Source organism: Palaemon carinicauda, chromosome 16 (genome assembly GCF_036898095.1).
Source record: "Palaemon carinicauda isolate YSFRI2023 chromosome 16, ASM3689809v2, whole genome shotgun sequence".
NCBI classification, from domain to species: domain Eukaryota; kingdom Metazoa; phylum Arthropoda; class Malacostraca; order Decapoda; family Palaemonidae; genus Palaemon; species Palaemon carinicauda.
This window is the reverse complement of record NC_090740.1, coordinates 24,896,933-24,916,530: the sequence shown is the minus strand read 5'-3', so window position 1 is coordinate 24,916,530 and position 19,598 is coordinate 24,896,933. Positions and strand designations below refer to the sequence as shown.

The 19,598-nt window shown below is 38.0% G+C and overlaps 1 protein-coding gene across 3 annotated transcripts in view; it reads right to left on the bottom strand.

Moving 5' to 3' along the window:
- The window catches only part of LOC137655695 (ELAV-like protein 1), a 310,530-nt gene that overhangs the window by 269,561 nt on the left and 21,371 nt on the right, over positions 1-19,598 (bottom strand). The window contains exon 1 of one of the 3 annotated variants that reach the window (XM_068389670.1): positions 9,182-9,506. The exons of 1 other annotated variant lie outside the window; for it this stretch is intronic. The gene's annotated coding sequence lies outside the window, so the exon portion shown is untranslated. Of the gene's footprint in view, positions 1-7,805; positions 7,825-9,181; positions 9,507-19,598 lie in introns of those variants that run through there. One more of the 3 variants, XM_068389672.1, reaches the window with a different exon arrangement.

Genomic DNA, 19,598 nt, shown 5'->3' with positions numbered 1-19,598 from the left:
CGTTTCCCAGGCGCTTCCCTGCTTTGAGACCAGTTGATCTTCAGTTGACCATTAAGTTACCTCATGCATAGGCAAAGATTAGGGACCAGAAGTTTCAGGGGTGTAGTCGCTGCCACTGATGGGCTGGCAGAGACCTCTGTTACAGAAAGGAGAGCCACTTTTTTTAACCTTTTGATTCTGTTTTGAGACAAAAAGACCGAGTATCGACAAGCATTTCCAGGTATACCAGATCCTGTTTGGGCTGCAGATATGACTTCGAGATTTTCCAAGATCCCCGGATTGTGGTAAAACTTGAGAAGCATGTCTTGGTGTAGAAGGGTCTTCACCAAGTCCGCAAGAATCAGCCAAGTTGTCCAGTTTACGGAGAAGGCGAATGCCGTTGGCCCCGCCTGAAACTAGGGCAAACACTAGAGGTGCTGTCGACAGGCCAAAGCACAGAACACAGAATTGGTATATCTTGTTGAGCAGATAAAATCTCAGGTACAGTAATTCCTTGAAGAGAGAGAGACCTGGATCTGGAAGTTCGCATCTGTCAAGTTCAATACTATCATGAAGGCTCTTAGTCTGATCGCCTGTCTGAAAGTGGGTTCAGTTTCCATACTGAAAGGAGTTTAGAGGATAAACTCGTTCAAGGACGGGAGGTCTTTGACAGGTTTCCAACCTTCCAGACGCTTTTCTACAAGAAAGAGTCAACTGAAGGAGCCTGGGTACCCATGAAAGCTGACTACAAAGACAAGATACATCGAGGTTCAATGGCAAAAAGTGGAGATATCTGTTAGAATAAGGGATATTGTAATACCTCCGCTGCCTGACAAACAGAAGGGGAAGTATCTAAGAGGCAGCTTCGTCCAAGGGTAACCTTACTAGCCAAAATCTACGGCTCTGAGAGACTTTACTCGCCGACATCTACAATTCTACCTTCTCAAGGGAACCTACCACCAGCCTAAACCACAAGAGTTACTGTCTAGACCGCTTTGTTTTGAAAGCAGCACAGAGGTCTCAGGATATGTCCCAACCATTTTGAGTGGAAAACTTGGGTTCTACAATACCATGAACTTTACAGATGCAAGTCAAGACCTGCAAGAAGATCGAATCATACTCCCCCTGTTTGGTCGTTGGAGATATCAAATCCCCTATTGGTGCAAGGATAAAAGGTATATCCTGTCAACACTTATGCTGTTTTGGATCCTATCGTCAAGGTTTGGCACGCCCTGTATTTGTGTGTATTTGATACCAAGACACGTGAGAGATCGGAACTCAAGAGGGGCTGGCCGAGTTGGGGTCTTTCACTGAACCTGGGAGGATACTGTTGTGCTTTGCCTCCTAGGGGTAGAGGGGGGGTTAGGTTCCCCAGATGATATAGCAATGGAATCATGTATGGTTAGTCTAAAAGAGAGGACATAGGAGTAGCCTTGATCTGGGCAGATTGGGTGGCCAGAGCAGCTTTCACTATATTTGGTATCCACTCTAGATAGGGATACCAGGGAGTGGAGTAGATGGGGAGTGCTTGCCTTTGAGCATGGTAAGTCGCGAGAAGAATCGAAATCGCGCGCGAGCTAGGACATCACATTCGCGGTAGCTGATTACCAGTGGTTAGGACTCGTGCGAGTCGGAAGAGGGGGGGGGGGGATCAAGAGGGTAAAGCACATCTTCGAAATGCAGAAGGCATTGGGAAGGACATGCAAGAGATCTGTTACCCAACTTGTCCAGAGTCATCTTCAGGGGCTGGATCTTCACGAATGCAAACTGCTAATGGTAATCGTCGGTATTTAGGCTCAATCATCTTTGTCCATGTTTTAAAATTGGTTGCTAATTATGGTACAGCAAGGGGACAGGGGCAATCCCCTGCCAGCTTCGAAGAACCCGAGTGAACTAGCAAGAAATAATCATCCATATGCTTACAAGAAGTTTGAGGAGCCTCCTACTGTGCACTGCATTTCAATGCCTCCAACAGTCTGTCTTCTGGAGAAGAACCCGTGAGTCCCAACAAAACCAAGAGCTCACGAAGAGCATCATGGGAGAAGGCGCAGCTACTTCTCCAGGAGAAGCAGCGGGGTCCTATTTGACCAAGAGTCGTCCCAGAGTCAAAGGAACATCATTCTTGTCTGACCAAACTCCAGAAGAAGCCAAATGGTCAGAGCCACGAGGGGGAGCTCCTACGGAAGAATGTCTTAGTTTTCTTGGCCTTTGAAGCAGACGTCTAAGGCAAAGAATATCTCTCAGACTTCCTCCTGCAGCCAAATTGCTGCTACCGGAGGGATGGCCACTCCCAACGCAATGCATGAGACGCCTCTATGCAGTTGTCATCTGCACGAAGGGCAATGCTAGTGAAGATCAGTCTCCAGCAGGGAACAGAAGGCGCCACTAAGGTAGCCCTTCATACCAGGGCAAGTCCGCATGCTACTTTCCTTTCGAAAACAGCGCAAACACACCTGAAAAAGAAAAGAATGGAAAGCTAATTATACCGATTAAAACCCAGGAGGAGCACACACATCTGCTCTTTCCAACACCAAAGTCAAAAGTGGAGGCTGAGTGTGAGGTAGCAGACTGAGCTGGAGTCTCTCCCGATACCCCGCACTAACTGGGGAGATTTGGCTGCAACTCACTAAGATTTTTTAATAGCCATCATCACCAAGCTAAGCCGAGGTATCTCCGGTAAAGAACGACGGGCTTATATTCATGCAGAACCAATCAACACCATGAGAAGAACCCGATGACTCTGCGGCAGAAGGATTTCGTTCCTTACATGGTTTGAAAGGAATGATGGGACATCAATGAGGCCAAGCATGCACAGTTGTGCCATATGACTGGAAAAATTTTTAAGCTAGTAAAGGATATTAATTCTAAGGGCATATTGAATTATTTGTAGTTGTATTATTACGTAGGATTTTGGAGCATTGAAAATTAGAAACAAAGCTGAAGACTATGAATTTTATTCTGTTCAGTAGTTGTATATGGCTTGAGAGAATGCACATTTTAAATGCTTTGGATGAATTACTCTAGCATTTATATTTATTTCCAGAAACTGCAATGAATAACTTGAAGACTGACTATGCTCTTCTTCCACCAAGTTCCAAAGCTGTCCCAAACAAAGTGGATTGCGCCGGTGACTGGACCCATGTGACTACGACTGGTATATTAAGGATAGATGCTACATTCCTCTCAGGTTCACAGGACCTGCCAAATCCAATGTCCTATTTGAGGATGAAGAACTAGCAATTCATGCAGCTGAGAATGACAGTTATGATAATGTTGTAGATATGAAGATGCTGATATTTCTAGATCTGAGCTAGAATGGAGTGATGACACTGAAAGTGAAGATGGCTCATTACTTGTAGTTTTCTGGAGGTATTGATAGGTTAAGTTGAACTTGTCTCACACGTGTCAAACATTAGAATCTTCTCAGATATTTTAACATGCACCTTGTAGATCTCACGAAACTATAAAGCAGCTGCACGGACGTCAAAGTTCTATAGCCTATATCAGGTGGGCTATAAGTATTTTCATGTACTAATGTTTTATTTGATACAATTTATGTTATCTACCCAAAATTTATTTTCTCTATCGGGCCTCATGAAGCATCTAACATCCGGCAAGTGGAATAATATACCCATGGTTGTTGAAAATAAAGTAACATTGTTTAATTTATATAGAATTTTCTCGTTAAACTTTTTGGGGTGTGTGGCAGGTATAATGCACCACATTAGTTGTCTGGCATTCACCTCTGATATTTCTGAGATATGCTGAAGACCATCTTTTATGCCTATTGTGCATGTCTGGTGGGTTTAATGCAGCAATCAGTAGGTCTGGCAAGGGTCATTTTGTACTTGTAAGACATTATCTTTCATTCTAAAGTAGTTGCCATCAATACCTTTTATGTTTTATCTACATCAATTTTTCCAGAGGAAAAGGTGGGAGGGTAAACTTTTGGGTATGCCTGGTAGGTATAATGAAGAAGATAATCTGTCTGGCACTGGCCATTCTGAACTCCATGAGATGTAGAGGAGTATATAACCTATGTTTCAAGTAGTACCAAGAATGTTTGGTCTAGCCTTTTTTTTTCTTTTATTCTGGCGAACGTAATGCGTCTGGCGTGGATTACTGCTTAATCCACTGTGTGTAAGCTACTCTGAAAAACACTGTGGGACATATTTACGATTGATAGATGGTTTTTTGCCCCTTTTGGGATCCCAAGGGGTCTAACGCAGCAGGTGGTCCCAGCGGACAGTAAGGACAATGTCCTACAACGCTTGTGGCACTCTTTTTACCTTTGTACATATGTGTAAATACCCTGTAAATATAGTTTATGCATTTAGGCACAGAATCACCAGCCTTTCATTTTCATGTCAAATGTGGGCTTTTTTATTAACCGTAAAGTTAACGTAAGAAAACACAAATGCCCGCATTTCTCACCTACCCAGGTCACAGCAATTCCGTTCGCACAGGTCAATGTATTCGACCCATATCGGAAATAAAGCATCACTCAACTATGGTCTGTCTCTCGTACCTCACAGGATGTCCAGTTCTTCTTATGCCTTATAATTTTCTATGTTACCTTGTGCTTCATAATTGGTACCCCATTCCTTTAACCAAAGTGCATCTGGCTGTCGGTCTATAGTAGACAAAAAGCTACGAGAAGGTTAGCAACAAAATGGAAGGAGGGAAGTGGGAACAAAGGCATGGTAAAAGGCTTCAAAATGAGTGCAGCTGGGGGCTGAAGGAAAGCTGCAGCCTGGTGTAATGTGATGACCTTACAAACTCCAATGTTGTAAAGATATTGTTCGATTGTGATCAGGAAGTTCACATGATTGACCTAAACTTTTGAACAGCCTTTGGCTGTGTTAATCATGAGACTTTTGTTTTTAAACTCAAACCATTGGGAATACTGTTGATTAGTCTTATCTTAGCATCATTATTGACATTTCAGTAATAGTTGCAGAGTAGTTATTAATATGCACCATAGTGAGCAAAGGATTGTAATATCTGGTGTTCCTCAGGGTAGAGTTCTCAGTCCATTACTTTTCATACTACATATACATAGGCTACTACGTGTTTTGGCCTAGAAAACATATATGCAGATGATGCTACTCTGCACCAATTTCATGTCCTGAATGAATATCTAGGATAGCCAAATTCCTTAATATGGATGTAACTCAAATAGGTGCATGGTACTAATTATGCAGCATAAAGTTAAAACCCTAACAAATCTAAAAGCATCATTGTAAGTAGGTCAATGACTGCATATCCTAATATCCAGATTTCTGCATTGATAATTCTTTAACTATATAGAATTCATTTTATACTTTAGGTGTGATTCTTAAACTAGAAAATTACTTTTTCTAGAAAAAGTTTCTTTTAAACTGCACAAAAAATTGGCTTGAGAAAGTATCTCAAGATTCTCGGTAGTCAAAATATCCTGAAGTGTTTGAATTCTTTTATTCTACCTTTTGAGCATTATTCTCCTGTCCAGTCTTCAGCTCAGCTCCTGACTAACATCTTACTTTGATGGATACAATCTTCTGGTTTGGTAAATTTCTCATTTCTGAAATTTATATTGTTCTCTGGTACCATCGTTCAATTAGTTCTGTATGCATGTTGCTAAAGGTTTTTCACAATTCTGACCATCCTTTGCACTCAGATCATCTTTAGACTGTACCCTCCTGTAAATATTACTAGGCATGCAGTGAATTCTAAGTCTTACCTCCTTCATCATATGGCTTAACACTGCACAGTATTCTAGACACTTTATTCCAGTTGTGACCACATAGCACATAGTAGAATGATCTTCCTAACCAGGCAGTAGAATCATTGAATTTCATTACTTCAAAATAGCAGTGCTGTAAATGTTTTAGTGTTGAACAGAATGAAATAAATCTCTCAGTTCATATATGACAGATTTATTTTAATGTTTTTCCTGATCTTAAGATAAATATTCTAAATATCTTACTTCTCATATACTGTATATAGTTTTATTTCCTTTCCTCTCCAGACTATTTTCACTGGATAGCCTTTGAGCTTGTAGCATCTTTTTCCAACTAGGGTTGTAGTTAAGCTAAAAATAATAATAATAATATCCACAGTGCACCACATATGCACTGAGGGCACTTGCCTCCAACGATACATTTTCCCTCTGGTCCACATATTGAAAGGTGTTCATATTTTTTCAGTAAAACGTACCTACACTTGATAAAAAGAGCAATTCTAACCCCAGTGCTGTTATGAAACTGATGGAAACTTCTTCAACTTGCAGTTGCACAGTAAATTCAAACTTTAGGTTATACAGCAAACTGTAAGAAAAGAATTGGGAAAGGAGGTATGAAGGAAGCTAGAAACTGAGTGCAACCAAGAGGAAAAGGATATAATGAATTCAACAATTTTCATTTATATAGTCGACAAGATCCCACTGTAGCAGAAAGAACACGAATATGACAGGAGACATGTCATAAATGAATTATGGCTCTTGCTGTACAGATTTGCCACCAGTAATTTCTAAACAGCTCTTACCACGTAGGTGTGTAAAACCTTGTAGTTTTCATACAAGGCACAAACAAACTACTGTAGTTAGAAAACAGGTCCCCTTCATCATTAGGTTTACTTGGTACAGTATATGCACAATACTTGAATTTTCTAATCCCATTTTGCTAAAAACCAATGGTTGCATGCTGGCTGTTTTGAAAAGTTCACTTTGGTAAGGTGCAAGTACATGACTTTTTACAAGTGACAAAAATATAAACATTCAGCAGTTTTCAGAGTTACTACATTCAAGATAGTTATTGAGATTATACAGTACTTTGTTCAAGAGCTTTAGGGCCAGTGTTTTTACTCTACTGTAATTACTACCTTAACACTTTCAAATACTATAATTCTAACTTCAGAAATTTTCATGTTGTAGTGAATGTTTACTTGACCATTTTTCCTATCCTCATCCGTTACTCAGTGGTTACCATGTAAATAGGTCATGAAGTATTTGTGAGGATTACTAGCTACAAAATTGTAAGAGCCTCTTTATTTACCTGTTACATATTTAAATAGTGGTTTAGGGCGATACAATCTAATAAAAAAAAATAAGGTATTTAAAGTAAGTCAAGTACATATATGTTATGATTAAAGCTTACAAGATGATTAGACATCACAGGTCAAGATAGAAAACAGGAGGGGTCCCAACACTCAACCAAGTAATTAATCAAGGACCTGAAACGCTAGGTTAGGTTAGGTTAGGAGGTACTGGTTAGTCTACATTGCATCCCTGTACTTGTTTCTCCTGTATATCCCCACCTAATATATCTCATGAAACGCATGAGCTATACATTCTTTGAAAAGATTTTGTGATTCATGAAGACTAGATTGTTAATGAACTTGGGCCACATTAGGACAAAGAGCCTATTTAGCTACAGTAAGAGTAGGCTAACACAGGAGGGGTCCCCTAGGGTTCCATAATGAATTGTAAGTTACAAGTTAGACAGCATGATGAATACCAAGGACGGGTGTATAAATATAAGGCTGAAAAGTAATTGACCAAGAGGCCAAAAGAATACAGCAAAGATCTTTAAATAATACCTACAGTACACAGGATTAGGTGCACTGATACCAATAGCAAAATGAGCAATTCATTATGTATTCATTTTTCTTTAGTTTAAGTCCCTTCCATACAGGGATAACCCATAATTTGATATAAAGGAGCAAAGAAATAAACAGGGCTTTGCACCAACAACACTAGTCACAACAGGACGTCTAACACATAACCACATGGGTAAATATTTGGGTCCTATTATTCAAGAAATAAAGATGTCATACTATTACTTAACTCTTCTGCTATTAAAAGTACTGCACCACGAACGTTACTTTTGCCAAAAATAAAATGTTTACTTTAGAAAACAACCCTCCAAAACCTGCGTACTTAAAACCAGAGGCAACACTATCCAATGACCATGAAATGCCATGATACGCTAAGTCTTCTAAAATAGCAACCAATGCTAAAGTAGGCTAACTTACACTGCATTAAAATCAGTCAAAGTGCACCACCCAACAGGTATTTTCTTTCCATTAATTGTAGAAGGAAATACATATAAAATGGGGATTTACCATATACACCTTAATAAAAATTCAATACGAATTCATTAATAAAGCAAATGCCGAAATGAACGATATTCAACAAGCAGCATTACGGCTAACCAAATGTTACAAAACACGCCCATTACATTTTTGGATTCTAATTTTCAAAAAGTTACGCAAATTCAATAAAACTAAAGGACTCAAGATATTTGTTCCTTGTGAAGCTGCCTTTAAACTTGACACTAAAAGAGATTCATCCATACGTTGTTTGTTATCCCATGAAAAAAAGAACGTCGGATACCAAATGTCATTAAAAAATATATAATTCAATCCATGTATGTCTACTACGTCTTAAACTTTGTTATAAATATTCATGCGAAGCAAGCCCATCCTACACATCGGAACACATAGACCTACTTATCACATCCCGCCAACAGCAGCACGCTCAAACGTTACGCTTCACTGCCTTCATAACACGTGGTAACATCATGACCCACAATGATCCAATTACAGACAAGACAGGTAATATTTCATAACAAAACAGGCCTCTGGAAATTTTATTTCAATAACCATACACTATATTTGTGTTACGGCTGAGACTTTTGAAAGTCTGCCATCGTATGTTATTACAAAATCTGCGAGTGCCCAATTGCTACCGTAGTTCGTACGGCAATTTTTTTGTTCATGCCGGCATTTCACGGACGACGAAGTTTGGGATAATGGCAAAAACCTGACACAGGGCGGTAAGCAGAGGCAGCGGTGGCAATAACCCGAGTGAGGGGACAATACCGTAAGCCAAACGCCGGGATTTGATCCCCTTGTCTGGAGTAACAAGATGAAACCGGTCCCCGCCCAACCGCTCTTGGGTTTTTAGGTTATTAGCACCGGAACGAGGTTCAATGGACCTTCGCCTAATGAATTATGCCAAGGACACGTGTGTTGCACGTGGTGTGTGGGCGTGTGAAGATGGCGGGCGGGAAGGTTTAACATGGGGGTTTGGGGCGGCGGCAACGGCGGTAGAAAAGCCTTTAAGAGCATGGCTGGCGCGCGAGAGGCCAACAGATCGATATGATCGTCCACCCTTCTCATACTCACTCTCTCACTACACCTCACTCATTCCCATACTCACCACTGAAAAAGCTCGAAGGAAGGTTCACCTTCAGAACGGCGTCGTCTCTCCCTCGGAAAAAGAATTGAACTTAAAAACTGAAGGAAAAAACCCCCGAAGCCCGGTAGTGAAGATTCCACTGAGACAGCTAAAGTCCAACTGGCTGTGCTTCTATTGGACTACAACAAACCTGTATCCATGCGCCAAATTTATGCCAAAATCTTTATTTAAGTCGATTTTATGATAACTCGGCGCAAATCCTTATCGAGTGAAGTACGCCGGTAGTCATTGTTGTTAAAAGTTACATTATTATGTATCTTTAACATTTGAACAAAAGATCCAGTTCCATCTGCGCATACACACTCTGGAAAAGGCAGTTGTGCGGCATTTGACAGGAGCTGGCTGGAGGAGAGAGAGAAGAGCGCCAAATTCAATAAATTACAGTAGTAGGGGGACCTAGGATTGATTCTCTGTCTCTGCCAGTATACCTCTCCCTCATGCACACACAAACAATATGCAGAGGGGCTCTACAAAAGTTATTTTCCCCGATAGAAAGTGATAAGTGAAAGACAAAAGCAAGTTATATAATATTGATACTCGGTCAACTCAGGAGTTTTCAGGGGGAGTGAGGGAGGGGGGTGTCGGTGAGGGACACGAGAAGGAGTGTGCTCTACACAGTTGGTTCATCCAAACAAAATAACGTATACATCTTCAATGGCCGACTACGAAACAGGTCTGTGATGAAAAAAAAAAAGTGATGGTACAAATGTCAATCACCGAACCTGTGGTTTCACTGCATGCGAAGCACCGCCTACCACAAAATTAACTACCAATCTTATTGTACCGTATTACGCACTGCCACTGTCACAGGCACTCCCCACACATGCACGGCCTAGTAATTTCTAAAGATATTCTTAGCAAGGATGACTGCATGTTACATGCTTCCCAATTACTCAGAGAATAAGGAAGACAAAAAATCACACGCTTTTTCTTATTGCACTATTGATGTTCGATTTTGTCTTGCAGCTCAGTCGACTACGCATTACAAAACAATGTTTTTATGGCTGGCAACATTTTATTGGTAATATTATGCTATAAATAAGTAAAAAAACAACATCATGTAAAATCCAAATAGGCCTACTGGATGCAGTTACATTCTGTGTCTGGCCAAAAGGGGCAAGCGATTAAAAGAAAAAAAAATAAGTCAAAACGAGCGTCACCAGTAACCAAACTATTAATTCCCTCGACCAACTTTTGTATTATGCTACGCAAGTATGGAAATAAAAGCACATTCTTTAGGAAATTATCTCTCTCTCTCTCTCTCTCTCTCTCTCTCTCTCTCTCTCTCTCTCTCTCTCTCTCTCTCTCTATATATATATATATATATATATATATATATAGAGAGAGAGAGAGAGAGGGGGATACCTTAACGTGATGAAAGGGTTTGTGCATCACCATGATCAGCAAAGCTCTCTTGGGGCCACCCACACTAGGTTGATTTGCTGTGAGCGATCAGACGAAAGTTTCCCACCATCACCAATCCGCAGTGGCCAGTGTAGTGATGAAAATGGCCAAACCCCAGACATGTCTGAGGCCATTCTCCTGCCGTGGACTAGAAACGGGTGCATTTAATGTTACATAGAGGAAGAGAGACTAAGAATTAAAATTTCCCCTAACAATGGTATTATCCGAAAAAAAGTACAAAATAACTTTACTTGCTTTACTTTCAGGGCTGTTTTCCTTGTCCTGTCACATGCGGGAAGCCGTGGGCAGTGCAGGACCAACAAGATGTTTGTCGTATTCATTAAGTATTTCCATAATAGAGTACTAATGATTTAAATAATTTAATCATTTCAATATATAGACTAATCTACGTTATCGTAGCACTTCGAAAGGTTTCGGATGTTTAGCGGGAGTCTATTAAAAAATATTAGGCCATTTGAAACATCTAGACCTACAATAGACGCACATGGTTCTAATTTGGAAGTATGGTTCTAATAATTATGTGAGTCATTGCTCATATCAAAATCTATTCTAGTCAACATTAGTTCAGTCAATACAGAGGTAAGTAATAGGTTAGCAAGGGCACAAGTCACCAACTGAGATACTAGAGTGTTATGGGGTCTTATGACTAGCCGGACAGTACCACATTGGATTCTTCTCTCTGGTCACGGTTCACTTTCCCCTTTGCTTACACATACACCGAATAGTCTGGTTTATTCTTTACATACTCTCCTCTCCTCATACACCTGACAACACTGAGATTACCAAACAATTCTTCTTCACCCAAAGGGTAATTTAGCTACTGCACTGTAATTATTCATTGGCCACTTTCCTCTTAGTAAGGGTAGAAGAAACTCTTTAGCCATGGTAAGCAGCTCTTCTAGGTGAAGGACACTCCAAAATCAAAACATTGTTCCCTAGTCTTGGGTAGTGCCATGGCTTCTGTACCATGGTCTTCCACTTTCTTGGGTTAAAGTTCTCTTGCGTGAGAGCACACTATTCTATTCTATTTCTGTTCCTCTTGTTTTGGTAAAGTTTTTATAGTTTATAAAGGAGATATTTATTTTAATGTTACTGTTCTTAAAATACTTTATTTTACCTATTTTCCCTATTGGAGCCCCTAGGCTTATAACATCCTGCTTTTCCAACTAGGGTTGTAGCAAGTAGTAGTAGTAGTAATAATAATAATAATAATAATAATCAAAGACCTCCCTACACCCTTTTCAACACTCTTTCAAATCCCTCTTCCAAACCCCATTTATAAATCTTTTCACATACCTCCCCCATAACCTCTTTTAAACCTCATTTCCAATATCAGTCCCATACCCCATTTGTACATCTTTTCCAGTACTCCCTCATTACACCTTTTATAGATACTTGTCAATATCTCCACCACTTTTTATACATCTTTTCCAATTCCTCCACCACACTCCTTTTATGCATCCTTTCTCATACCTCTTCCACAACCTCCTAATATATAATTTCCAATACTTCCTCCACATCCCTTTTGCCATTCTATACATCCTCTCTATTACTTCCTCCAAACAATTTTTATAAATAATTTCCAATACCTCCCAGCACACCATATATATATATATATATATATATATATATATATATATATATATGTATATATATATATATATATATATATATATATATGTATATATATATATGTATATATAAATATATATATATATATATATATATATGTATATATAAATATATATATATATATATGTATATATAAATATATATACATATATATATATATATGTATATATAAATATATATATATATATATATATGTATATATAAATATATATATATATATATATATATATGTATATATAAATATATATATATATATATATATATATATATATATATATATATATACACTTTCCAATCTCCCTTACTTTTAAAATTCATTTCGAATTCCTCCCCATACCCCTTTAGTATACATCCTTTCCAATGTATCCTACACATCCCTTTTATCCATCATTTCCAATATCTCACCCACACCTCTTTTAAACCTCATTAAACAACATCTCTCCATACCACTTTTATAAATCCTTTCTAATTCCTCATCCCCCATCTTTTTCAAATTGCAAAATCAGAATGCCATATTCGTCCTAATCCATCATTTAAAGGTTTAAAGGCCGCTCATGAATGGCAGAAGCAAGGGACAGTGACATTGTCCTATCAAGCAGGACGATGCCATAGAGACTATGTATACATATCATCAGAGTCCAAGTCCCTCTCCACCCAAGCTAGGACCAAGGAAGGTCAGGGAATGGCTACTCATGACTCAGCAGATAGACCTATAGGCTCCCCCAATCGCTCAGATCATTTACAACAGAGTATACAGCTGTCTCTGCAGAATATAATTATCTGTATGATGCACCAGTCATACTCATACTTGAAAAAGTATTTTAAACACCATTTCCTTTATCTCCTCCCTACCCCATTAATACATCCTTCCTAATACCTACACACACCCTTTCAATAAATCATTTCCAATACTTTTCCCACACACCATATATACATCCTTTATAATAACCCCTACTTTTAAAACTCCTTTCAAATTCTTCCCCCACACCCCCTTTCATATATAATTTCCAAGAACTCTTCCATACCCCTTTGATAAATCCTTTTCAATATCTCCATCCTTTTTAAAAATATTTTTTCAATACATCCTCCACACATTTTTTTTTTCATAAATAATATTGAATACCTCGCTAAAACACCATTTACAAATCATTTCCACGACCTTCCTCACATCCAATTTATATATTCTTTTCCAATTTCTCCCCACCATCCCTTTTATACATCCATTCACATACCTCCTTCACACCCCTTTTAAACATCATTGCCAATAAATCCCCCACATCATTTTAACCATCCTTCCAAAACCTCGTTCACTACCATTTTTTAATATTTTCCAATACCACCTCCACACCTCTTTAATAAATAGTTTCCATTACCTTCTTCACACTCCTTTATACATTCTTTCCAATATGTCCTGCACATACCTTCATATATTCTTTCCAATAACCCCCACACCCTATTTTTACATGCTTTCCAATTATTCCCTCACACCCATTTTATAAGTAATTTCCAATACCTCCGCCACACTCCCTTTCTACATCCTTTTCAATATCTCCTCCAATCTTTTAATATATCTTTTTCAATATCTCCACCATACCCTTTTAAACATCCTTTCTAATACTTCCGCCACACACTTATTATAAACAATTTTGAATACCTTCCCAACAAACAATCTAGAATCCAGACTCATATGATTCTATCTTCAATTGTATTCTCACCATTATGGCTAAGGTACAAGATGAAAGGTCCTTTTTTGTTCTTGTTGGTGATGTGAACACTCACCATAAGGAATAGTTAAACTCTGTTTCTCTTACCGATAGCCATAGCTTAAGAGCTTTTGACTTTACCTCTGAATCAAGCTGTGAGCAAATTATAAGTGAAGCTACTCACAGATCTGGTAACAGCTTGGACCTGAGATACACTGACTCTCTGGCATCGTAACAAGTAAGGTCGGTTCTCCAGTTATTATTATTATTCTTATTATTATTATTATTATTATTATTATTATTATTATTATTATTATTATTATTATTATTATTACTTCCTAAGCTACAACCCTAGTTAGAAAAGCAGGATGATATGACCCCAGGGGCCACAACAGGGAAAATAGCGCAGGGAGGAAAGGAAACAAGGAAAACTAAAATATTTTAAGAACAGTAACAACATTAAAATAAACACTTCCCCTATATAAAATATAAAAACTTTAACAAAACAAGGGGAAGAGAAATTAGATAGAATAGTGTGCCCGATCCTTAATTTCGTTAGTAATTAAGGCTGAGCATCCTGCCCCTGATGTGTCTTCATCATGTAAGATACATATAAAATCTCAAGCACACTGGAATGACATTTTGAGTGATCTTTTGAATTTGAATTGGTCATAATTGAATAAAAGTGTTGAGCCTATTGTTCTTACAATTGAAAATAGTCAACAGGTATTTTCCTTCTCGTGTGTTAAAATACCAAGTAAAAGACAAACACTGGCACTGGTTCAATGATTATTATAGACATACTTATTTGGAGAAGCAGGGGGCATATCATCTTTGGAGGGGTAACATACTCTGCTAAGAGAGTTTATTTATCAATTGAAAAGAAATACAGTATACCCATAAAAGAAATCCTTTCTTGTACAACTCAGGAACACAAGTGGTGGGTTACCATTAAATTTGTACTCTTAACAATTCTTCCTTTACTTAAACCAGATGGCTCTGTCACTCACTGTCCAAAGGAAAAGGCAACCCTTTTGGCTGGTGTGTTTGACAGTAAGCAAAATAATGAAAAACTCAATCGTCCTCATTCCTGTTTTATAGAGGTTAAATTAACTAGTTTAGCTGTTCTGTCACATGAAATTACAACTATCTTGATGGCCTTATATGCTTATGGAGATGTAGACCCAAATGGCGTTTTCCTCTGGCTTTTAAGACTGCATATTTCTTGGCTCCTAAGTTGTCTGTTATTTTCTGTAAGGTTCTTTTAGCGCTTTTTGGAGAATTGGTAGTGTTCCTCCCTTAAATAAACATGTTTGTGGTAACTCTAGCCCAAGGGGTGAGCAAATTATGGCCTGTGGCCCGCAAGTGGCCCTTGTATAAAAAAAAGAGGATTTGAAGTTTCATGGTGCGTTCAGTGAATTCAATAACAGCACATGGACTGAACCACAGTAAATTTCGAAGTTTCTTGGAAGATATAGAAGCAGATTTTATTGATGTGATTTACCAGACAAATGTGTGCTGGTTAAGCATGAGAAAAGTACTGAAGAGGGCGTGGCGCCTCAAAGCCGAGATTGTCCCGTTTTTCGGTATGAAAGATATCTCTCGTGACTTTTCAAAGGAAATGGAGAGTGACGAAAGGGTTTGTGATATTGCATTTGCTGTGGACATAATGCAAAAGCTGAATGAGCTAGACACAAAACTATAAGGCAAAGGTGTATTTGCTCATGAATTGTACCTGGAAGTGAAAGTAATTCAATCGAAACTTAAATGTTTTGCCAAGCAGCTGAATGAGCAAAACTTGAAGGCACGAGTGGTTACACAAGAATTATCAGACAAATAGAGTTCCCAGTTGATGGCTTTAAAAGAGGAATTTATCAGATTTGTTGATTTCAAGGCAATTGAAGGACAGTTTGATTTGCTCAGCTCTCTTTTTGTCTGTGGCATTAAAACAGCTACTGAAGAGCTGCATATGGAACTGATTGATTTGGAAGCCGACAACTCTTTAAAGAAGATGTTTGAAAGTAAACCACTGGTTGAATTTTATGCATCTTTCCCCAGAAAAGTTTCAGAATCTGAAGTAATTTGCAAGAAAGATGTTTGCATCAACTTAAATTTGTGAGCAGGCTTTCTCTATAATGAAAGTTAACAAGTCAAAGAACAGATCACTTCTCACAGACTCAAATCTTCAGTCAGTGCTTAGTAAGGATCAGCACAAGCAAATTGACACCTAATTTTAACAAACTGGTAAATGACTGCAGTCAGATGCATCATTCTTATTGATATTGTTTTGTTATTTATTGAGTTACTTTGATTTTCAAATAAACGTGCTTTATGTGAAGTTTCTACTTTAAAATATTAGTAAAATTAATTTTTGTTTTTTTCTTTAAAAATCCTTTCTTCTGGCCACTTTAAATATAAATTATTTTACTTAATATACTATGCGGCCCTTTAAATTTGTGAATTTCTGAAAGTGGCCTTGCCTCGAAAATTTTGCCCACCCCTGCTCTAGCCCATCTGATCACCACCCAATTTCAATAACTCCCATTTTATCTAGAGCTCTTGCTGGAGGTAAGCATGTGTTCCCTGGACAGCGTAACACTGATGAAGTGGTGAATGAACTCTGATGAACAAAACATATCTTCAGTCTAATCTAGATTCCCTACATCGAAATATATTGTTTTCCTACGCCATACACCGCATAATAATAATAATAATAATAATAATAATAATAATTATTATTATTATTATTATTATCATTATTATTAATATTATTATTATCATTACGAGCTAAGCTATAACCACAATTGGTAAAGCAAGATGCTATAAGCCCAAGAGCTCCAACAGAGAAAATAGCCCAGTAAGGAAAGGAAATAAATAAACTACAGAAGTAATGAACAATCAAAATAAAATATATCAAGAACGGTTACAATATCAAATTAGAGCTTTCATATTATATGAACTACAAAAACTTATAAAAAGAAACAAGAGAAAAAGAAATAAGACAGAACAGCGCGTCCGACTGTATTAGAACTGTATGTGTCTTAGTAGATTCATTAGAAATTACAATTAATTTACGTTATATATATATATATATATATATATAAATATATATATACATAAATATATATATATATATATATATATATATATATATATATATATATATATGACTGAGCAATTACATAACAATAAATTCTTTGAAGACCTACTTAATAATCATTCCCTCTAGAGTTTATTTCTAACACCAGGGTTGTGGTAACGTTCCTGATTGGTGATCGCCAGACTGGGGCTAGTGTCCCGCTGAAACTCGTTAGTTCCTTTGATTGCTTTAACCTCACATTTTTATGAGCTGAGGATGGGGGTTTGGGGGAGCATATGTGTCTCCCTGCTGAGTCATCAGCAGCCATTGTCTGGCCCTCCCTGGTCCTATTTTCAGTGGAGAGGGGGATTGGGCGCGGATGATAAGTATACATGGTCAGTCTCTAGGGCATTGTCCTGCATGATAGGGCAATGTCCCTTGCCTCTGCCATCCATGAGTAGCCTTTAAACCTATAAACAACGTGTTGCAAACACAATAATTAGCTGTCATGGCCGAGATGGTTTGATTTGGAGTCTAGGTACAGATTCAACTGAATTCGACAGGAATATATACATTAGACTTGGAATGAACTTACATCTCACTTGATAGCTCATTGGTAGAATCTACTGCTGGGGATTGTATCGACTCAGAATCCCAGGTTCGAGTCCTTGCCCAACCCGAATAATTTCCTAGTTGGAGATCTTTTGCTTTTATCTTCCTGCTTTTTTTAATTAGGGCTGTAGTTTGGCTAATACTCCATACCTCCCCTAAGTGATAAAGAGTAGTCATCTCCCGGTGAGAGGGAGTGCATGGCGTGTGTGTGTTTGTGGGGGTGGGGCATATCTATCTGAATATTTAGCTGTCATTTTGACAGGTCCCGTACGCTAGTATACACATACACATACACACACACACACACACACACATATATATATATATATATATATATATACAGTATATATATATATATATATATATATATATATATATATATATATATATATATGTATGTATGTGTGTGTATGTATAAGAAGCCAGTGATAAATGTATATACACATGCAATATACGTGTGCATATATATATATATATATATATATATATATATACAAAAGAACATAATAAGGAAATGCTACCCAATGATTCCAGATGAATGCAGACGACATTTTATCACTTGAACATGCATATCCCAATATGCTTTTCCCCCCGGTTCGCTACTGCCACTGACTGCATCACGTATATACACCGTATCTGGAGCAGCAGAATATGGGCAGATGATAACGAGCATCCTCAGATTCATCGTAAAGCCAGAGCCGTTTCCTGGAAGGCCAAGATTCTCCTCCCCCCCGTGTCTAGCTAAGGCCGGAACTGTTGGGACTAGTATTTAGTGCCTTCCTGCCAGGATATAATGTTATGCTAGAGACTAGACGCACCAGGAATCAATGGGATGGAATACGGAGTTCTAATAGACTCATGGACTTGGGTATTATAGCCATCCTCCAGCCAAAATTGCGATGAAGGGGGTTACGTGGGGGGTGACGGACGATTATGGCACCGTGGGCGCCAATGGTCTTCGTCTGGTGCCGCAGATCTCCTCCTTCAGAGGCTCTAACCTGGGTAATACTTAGTAACCAAAAAAACCAGTCGGAGTACAATTTTTCAAAATGAAATAATTGAAATTATTTTGCAGACACTGTTTTTAAATGGTATGACATCGCAAGAGAATCAGAATTTACTATTTTTTTCCCATACCAGAAACAGACAGTTTAAATTACTCTTTTTGAAAAATATCAGATTCTCTTTCTACAATTTTAAGATTATGATATGGTTTAATATCCGGTTAACCACTAAAAATAAAATTCTAAAATCTTCGTTTTCTTAATAAGAAAAAGATCAATGCAAAAATGTGTGCATTAACGTTCAGCGAATTCTGGCCATGTACCCTCTTGGCTTCGACCAGGTTATGGTCTTGTAAACTTGTTCGAAGGGGATTTAGAATTCTCAGTTTTAAAGGATTTCAGATAACTTTCATGCTGTATTTCCTGCAAGCCAGACGGAACTTCCTCTCGTGTTGGAGATTCAATTTCCAGGTCTGTATTCGACCTAATATAATTTGAGTAGAAAAATTTAAAGCCACTCTTTGTTTTCCCACAACTAATTCATGAAGCTGTTTCTTCTGCCAACAACCCCGGGTGGTGTCCAACTTTTTAATATAAAGCTACAAAATCGTTCTTTGCCGACATATTTCACTTTCTTTTCTTTCTCTTTTCTCATGGAAGGAAATCTTACGACTGCTCAGAAACCCATTCCAACTTGGGAAGTCTTTTAACACTGATTAATTATTGCAGTGTCTTCCTTCTTAAGACTCATTTTGGTTTTATTCTAACTCACTGTTTTCGTCACAGTCTCCGCCATATTCCCTAACTTCTTCCATACTATACATATTTTCTCCAATTACTATTTTACTTCTAACAATGCGGAAATTCTTAAAAATCTCTCCTTAGAAAAATGCACTAGATAAAAATGGCCATCATATCCGGTA